Genomic DNA, 8,314 nt, shown 5'->3' with positions numbered 1-8,314 from the left:
TATATCTTGGCGATCTATAAAGCAAACTATCACTGCCACTTCTTCCAATCATGCCGAGATACATGCGCTTCATGAAGCAAGTCGAGAATGTGTGTGGTTGAGATCTTTGCTTCAACATATCTATGAAGAATGTAATCTTCCAACAATCAACGAGAAGTCAACAATAATATATGAGGACAATACTGCATGTATTGCTCAAATAGAAAAAGGATATATTAAAGGTGATAGAACCAAGCACATCTCACCAAAATTCTTTTTCACACATGAACTCCAAAAGAAAGGTGAAATAGATGTTCGGCAGATTCGCTCAAGTGAAAATCTAGCAGACTTATTCACCAAAGCATTGCCTGCAACAACATTTAAGAAACTAGTACAGAAGATTGTATGTGTCAACTCAGAGCCATTTGTTGACATGCTCATATGAGGGGGAGGCTTATATGCACTGTACTCTTTTTTTTCCTTCGCCTAGGTTTTGTCCCATTGGGTTTTCCTAGCAAGGTTTTTAATGAGACAGTTTGAAAAGCATATAATGAGAATATTGTACTCTTTTTCCTTCACTAGGATTTTTGTCCCACAGGGTTTTTTTCCTAGTAAGGTTTTAATGAGGCATATTCTTAAGAGATGAATATCCAAGGGGGAGTGTTATAAAATCTTGACTCTTCATCTTCATCTCTAGATGGATATTCATCTGAATTCATCCATGACTATTCAACTTCTCGTAACCCTCCAATTTCTTCATTAATGATGAATTAATGTATTTATGGCTTTTAATCTTATGACCTTTGATCTTTCTCCTTTGGCCTATAAATAGATGATATGTAATCTTGTATCGTGAGGTGAAAAGTAAGAAAGAATAAAAGAGCCATTTATATCTCATGCTCTCTTGTGTTTTCTTTCTCTTTATTTTCTATTGCTTTATTACTTTTACTTTTAGTTTCATATCAACATCGAATTTATTGGTCCTCTTGAATCATTGATGAAACCTGAATAATTGAATTATTAATGCAAAGATAATAAAACAGCTTATCACCAACATGTTCACATGCAATTTAATCGTACCTGAGTGCTAGCGGATGAAGCAAGGACATCAACACCAATTGATATGTGAAAGGATTTTTTTTCTATTCACAAACAATTAATGAAACCTCCGCTTAACCATGCATCAATTAAGAATGGATGCTTATGCAAGCTCTCGCTGAAGTTGCATCATCTAAAAATATTGTCAGTAGGGGAAAACACTCATGGAGGTGACCTCAATTGAATACAGGTTCAAGCACGCATGCTGACCATCAATCAGCTCCAAACACACTCCAATCGTATCATTACTGTATCTTTCTTTTCAAAGCCTGGGACTTTTGGTGAGAGAATTTTAGTAAGTTTTTTTTTGTATCCAATACTAGATATATCTGAACACTATAATTGAACAACTTTACTACCAATTACCAACGGAATGTTTTGGCAATCACAATTTTCTATCTCCTATTGCTGATTACTTTGTTTTAAGTCATTAGATCTTGCATACCCTATCAAATTATTCTAGGGAGTGATGCAGCCGTGTCGCAAGCCCAGCCCAAGTAGTAGGTTTGGGATCAAGTACAAAAGGCTGCTCTCACAAGAAATTTTTTTTTTTTATCATAAGTGAGCATGTAGAATATCCAATGATTGGCCACAGCAAACTCAAAGGGGAAAAGAAAAAGAGCAGCAGCTTTTACGGTCAACAGAAAAAAAAAAGGTTGGATCGTGGGAGGTGTCAGATAAGGAAGAGAAATGGCAATAACGAGATAGATTACGTCTAATGCCATGTAATAGTGATTGATTTTTTTATGACTAATTTCTAAGCTTTGGTAGACCTAAAAACTGGTTGTGTAGGTGGATCTGTCATCTTTAAAATCGACAACTAAGATCTTATTAATTCTCATGCAAGCATTCAACTTTGGCGATAATGATGCAACCATTGCAAAAATATTGCCTACAAGGAAGCTTTGAACAATCTTAGCAGGATGAAGTTAATATCAATTATCTTGGATCATAGTTGTCTATGAATCGTAGATTCATACTACTGTCACTGTCACAGTCGGTAGAGCAAATATCTCTTACCATATGCAGCTCTTCCAGTTCGTCCTTTTTGATGCATTTATTTAGTCCAACGAATTTGGCTTGGATCGAGGAGTCAATTACACGCTTGCTCGTTAACGAATGAGAGGGCGGCGATGACTTCATTATCGTAGCAACGCCTGCACGCAAGCTAATTACTATTTTCGTGGCTGGTTTCCGTTTGGTGTTCCTTTTGATGGTCAACGTACGTCTAGAAGAGAGAGTTGGGGGTTGAGGCGTTTAATGTGGGTAGAGGAAAAGATTTTTAAACCAAGTACAGCCGAGCAATTAATTCAAGTGGGCTATTGGTAGTTGGGGGATTCGTGACAATGTCATGCATGTATTTGTTTGAAAAATATATACATGTATGGAGTTCCGTCATCAATTATGCTGCTCTTGGTGGTAGCTTGTATAAAGAGACACACACACACACTCAATGCAAGGTAAAGAAAAAACGGCCGATTTTCATTACTTTCCATCATATATATATATATATATATATATATATATATATATATATATATATATATATATATATATATATATATATATATATATATATATACACACACACATATGTAGATATATGTATTTTTAGTGGCAATAGGATCCTTTAGGCTCCATTTGGGAGAGCTAAAATGTACTTTCTGGCCCTCCAAAAGTATTTTTAGATAAAATAGAGGTATTTGGTAAAAATATTAGAAAGCTGTTTTACCTTTTCTAGAAAGCTAAAATCAATATTTTGGAAGAAGCTCCATTTTGAAGCTTTCCGAAGAAGTACTTTTAGGTCCGGCTGGAAATTTATTTTTTTACCAAAATATCCATAATAAAATATAACAATTACACAAAATGTCTTTTTATAATTCTGAAAATCTGCTAGAAAATTTGTTACAGAGATAAATGGTCATCAGAAGGGTGAAAAATTAATTTACATTAATAATTATAATATTTTATATCTTTGTTATTGTATTATACTATAAATATAATATTATATTACATTATATCATAATACATTAATATATTATATTAAATAATTTAATATTACATTAATATTATAAAAAATTAATTTTCACTAATAATTATAGTATTTTATACCTTTATTATTGTATTATACTATAAATATAATATTATATTACATTATATCATAATACATTGATATGTTATGTTAAAAAATTTAATATGATATTAAATTATTATGCTATAATATATAATATTATATTACTATATTATAATAATATTATATTACATTACAATAATATTATATTATATCATATATTTATATATTAATATAAATTATATTTTATTATGCTCTATTACGTAATACTATGCTATGTCTTTTATGGTCATTTTGTCATACTAAAAGTACCTTCTTAAATTATTTACTAAACACACGTTGAAGTGCTATAGCATTTTAAAAATGTAGTTACCAAACAGCAAACAGTTTTTTATAAAAGCTATACTTTAGAAAGCTCTATTTTCAAAAGCTCTACATCAAAAAGCTCTACTGCTAACAGCTTTCTAAACGGAGACTTAGTAATAAAATTGTGTAGCGTTCTCTTAGTCTCTGCATGGCCACTAGTCAGCGGACTGGGAGCCGCTTGAAGCTGGCAAGTACTTAAGTCTCCCTAATGCGAGCCTAGTTACTCGAGCATAAACCAAGCCATAGAGTTTTGGCTAGAGAAGGAACTAGACTACGTAAATGGACCCATAAGTGAAAGAGTATTGTTTCTTACCACAAAAAAAAAAAAAGAAACACTTTTGTTTCTTGAGAGAAAAAAACGGAAGAGTATTGTTATAGAAACTAGTTTATATTCACAAATAGTTTTAAAATCCAAAAATCTAAGAGCTGACATGATCTTATTTTTTTGTGCCCGAGATGAGCAAGAGTCATAATAAAAAAAAAAAATCTAAATAAGTGCAATGGAAAAATTATTTACTACTATATACAATGTGATCAAATAAATGATTAGCCGAGCACTAACTCAAGAATCAAACTGCACCTGAACTCGATCTGTTCAGCTTTCAGCTTTCAACTTGAACACATCATTGCCATCAAAAAGAAAAAGGAGGCTACATTAACCACAGTGACTTCAAAAAAAAAACATTGGTAACTTGCGGACATACAATCAAAAAAAAAAAAAACTTTGTCAGCCTATTTAGAGGTAAAATGATTAATATTATTTTATAGCTAAACTAAATATAGCAGCCCAGCCACTATAAGAAAAGTTAGTTTTACCGACGCTTGTTTGCCGACGTTTTTCACAAGCGTCAGCAATGTTTGGTCTAGCGCCAAAATTTGTCGATGGTTTAAAAAAACGTCGGCAATAGACGACACTTCATGGGTTAAGACGACGTTAAAAAGCGTCGTTGAAAAATAAAAAAAGACCGACACTTCTCAAAGCATCGTCGGAGGCCATCTTTAAAATGACGACGCTTTCATAAGCATCGTGAGAGGCCAAAATTCCCCCCCCCCCCCCCCCTCCCAAAAAAAAAAAAAAAAACTCGCGTCCCGCCCACCCCCCTTCCTCGAACGACGCTTTACAAAGCATCGTCGGAGGCCCATTCTTCCTTACAAATCCCTAACCCCCTCTCCTTCTCTCTCCGTCGCTCGCTTTCAAAAGCGATCCCTAACCCCTCCAGCCGCCGCACCCCCCTCCCCTCCTCTCTTCATTGCTCTTTCTCGATCTCCAGATTCAAGAAGCCATCTCCTTCTCCGACCAAGTCCTCCTCTTCCTCAAATCCCCCTCTTCCCTCTCCATTTCCGACCTCCTCTGCCTCTACTACTCTTCCTCTCTCTCCATCACACTAGGCGGCGGTTGGTGGGCTGGCCCCATGGAAAGCGGCCTCATCTTCGGCTCCCCTCCTCTTTTACTGGCTTCTCTTCATGGCTTTTTTTGTTAACCAAAAGATTAACTAGTGTTTTTGGTTGTTTTTGTTCTGTCGGTGCAACTTCAGAGAAGAGGCAAAGTTTTATTGTCATACAACAGATTTATCAAGTAAGTAGAAGTCACAAGTTCGATTTCCTCCTCCATCTCTCTTAGTTATTGATGCTAAGAAGTTTTATTTTATTTTCTTTTTTTTTTGGTTATCTTAGGGATGAAATCCAATGCATCAAGGGTGGAAATCCGGACATCACCCACAGAGAGGCTTCACCTCTCTTAGCGAGAGGGAAGAGCGAGGGCCTTCGAGCAGGAGAAAGAGGCGGACGGAGCGGGAGGAAGGAGTGTTCAAAGGACAGAGTAGGGAGTTTCATTTTTTCAGAGAAAAATGGCGTTCAAGGTGTTGAAGGGAGAGGAGATGGAATGTGCCTATTTGGATGAGTACGAGAAGCTCGTCATCCGGATGAACACTTCTAGATTCGTTCCCTTGCTCTATGTTATGTTCTGTAAGCTTTTGTTTCCTTTGTTTTTTTTCCCTTCGTTTCAAACTGTTTACAACTCCAGTTGCTTAATCTCTATATCAACGTATCTCTCTTATCATTACTGAATAGCGATTCGGCAGAGATCCCCCTTCACCTCTGACCTTTAAAACTTGCTAAAAGGAAAAAATCTTTTTAAATAATTTTTTTTTCAAAAAAATTGTTATAACGACGCTTTAAAATGTCGCTAACTAAAAAATACAGTTAAAAGCCGACGCTTTAAAGCGCCGCTAACTGCGTGATAGCGACGCTTAAAAGCGTCGCTAAAAACCCTTTAGCGACGTTTTTGAAAAGTGTCGGCAAATATTTTTTCCACTCTTATATAGCCGATGCTTTGGCGACGCTTTGGAAAGCGTCGGAAAGATTTATACTGACGCTTATAAGCGTCAGTAAAGACCTTAAAAGCATCGCCAAAACTTCTTTTTCTTGTAGTGAGCCCAGCCCAACTTTGGGCTTGTGGGCCGGCCTGAAAGAGGCCCGCCCAAGGCAAATCACGCCCTATGGCATGAGGCAGCGGAGAAGAAACTCTGGTTGGAGTCTTCTTCTCCTCGGCCTTTTCTGACTAGTAGTTGGAGTCCTAGGGCCGTCGAGACCCTAGGGCTCCTATATAAAGAGAGAGCTTTCACCCTCTAAAGCCTCCACCCCGAGCAATCTCCCTTCCTTCTCTCCCATTCATTTTTTTTTCCGGTTAAGCTCGCAGTTACTCGTCACTGTGTTCGCCGAAAAATTGGGGCTTCTGGACACCACCGGGTCGAGGTATCACCCTGGCCATTTTCCCCTTTTCATGCCTTTCTTTCCACGACTCAAAGACATGGCTGTCAGCCGAGAAAGCAGCCAAAAATCAATAGGGAAAAAGGATCCCTGTTTCGGTTTTATCTCCTTTATTTTTCTTCCTTCCACCTTGACAGCCAATCACTGCTGTCTCTGCCACCATCACAACCTCACCGGAGGTAGAGCCACTAGCGGGTGCTAGTTCCCACCAGTGCCGACTCCCGCCCACCCGGCTTAAGATTTCAAGCCTCTTCTGTTTTGAGAAAGGAGAGAGTTTTCTCTTTCTCTTCTTCTTTGTGTCGGCCGGCCACCACCACCGGTGGTGCCGTGACTGAAGACCCTCCATGGCCAACGTCACCGGGGGCTGGGCCGCCTAGTGGCCATCACCCCTGTTCCGAGAAGAGAGGGAGAGTGAGTTCTCCCCTATTTTAGGATAGAAGAGAGCCACTCTCTTTCTCTCTCCTCTCTTTCTCTCTTCTTTCTCTTGATTTCCTTTCCTCTATATTCTCTCTTTTGTTTCTCTCTCAACTTGGATTGTCTCTCTCTAGAATTGTTGAACCTAGTAAGGATGTCCCTCAGTGACTTTTGTCGGCTCTAGTGAAGGGTGCCAGTCCATATTCATTGGGCAACGTGCCAACCTCCCACCACAGCACTTACTGAGCACGTTTGAATTTCAACATCATCAATCAATATTGAGCTATCTCTATTGTAGCCTGACTCTTGAGTTGACTTGTTAGACTAATTGGATCTGATCAATCCAAGCACTTGGATGGTACTACCTAGTTGACCTTAATAAAGAGTCCTGGTCTAATGTCGCTACGACCACCCGTCACGCTAGCTTTACCCCAATCATTGCTGAATACCACTGGATTCTATCATTATGAATATCTATTGTGTTACCTGTATCGTAGTCTGATTCTTATTTCATGATTTGACTGGTTGGACTGGCCAGAGTGAACCAACTCGGACCGCTGGATGCTGTTACCTAATCGACCATATCCGTCCTACACCCAACTATTATTAGCTACCATTGAATCTATAACTGATGACCCTTGATTTAAAATTCTTTTCTTGATTAAATATATATTTTTTGAACAAATGGATTGAGTTACGTTATGCTGACCGATTCAAACAATTGGGCGTTGTTATATAGCTGACATTGTAAATCTTCCAATATAACTCTATTGTCACAATCAGCCCTAGTTTTGTATGGCACTATAGTCATCCATACAAAAAGAAGCCCAACGAGATCTTATCTCTGGTTTCTCTCTCCTCCTATTTCTTCTCTTAGTATTTCTCTCTCCTCTCTAGTTTCTCTCTCTTTGTGTTGGTACTTTCTCTCTCTAGCTTGATCCAAAAAAAAATGTTGGTTGTCAGGGCTGCTAGATAGTCCTAGGTTGCTATGTGATGGTGGACCCTTTAGTGGATTAATAGATGGTTCTTGGTTGTCGGATACCTCGGATAATTTTTTATGTTAATTTGGTTCTGTAGGAGAACAATCTTTTGGACAAAAGGATGTTGAGCAGGATTCTACGCATCCCGGTATGTGGAGTGCAGTGTGGCCTAGTGATTAGTTTGTTTGATTGTCAGCAAAGAGGTAAGAATCCTTATACACCAACCTGCATGGTATAGATATTTTGTACATATATGTGTATGATATGCTAATGATCAAGATAAGTAAGAGCATGAGTAGTTTTATGATGATTTTGGTATTAAATCAAATTTTGATCATGTGTGCTTGTGATTGATAGTATGATTGATGCATATATGAGCATAACTTACACTTGCATAATCGAACTAATGGGCGTGGTGTTCTGGACAAACCATCTTACATTGATTGCCCTGTCACGGGTGGAAAACGTGACCGTGGTTGGCTAAAGTTAGAAATAAAAAGAAATTGATGTGTGGATGGTGAACTTTATTAAATGAACAAGAACTTTGGGCTTATCTCATTACTATTGATTGCCCCATCTAGGCTAGAAATGTGATACTATTGATTGCCCCGTCATAGGCCAGAAATATCATACTATC

The sequence above is a fragment of the Phoenix dactylifera genome, chromosome 3 (assembly GCF_051530095.1).
Source record: "Phoenix dactylifera cultivar Ajwa chromosome 3, Ajwa_hap1_PhDact_Kaust_v1.1, whole genome shotgun sequence".
Lineage (NCBI taxonomy): Eukaryota > Viridiplantae > Streptophyta > Magnoliopsida > Arecales > Arecaceae > Phoenix > Phoenix dactylifera.
This window is presented reverse-complemented; position numbering follows the sequence as displayed.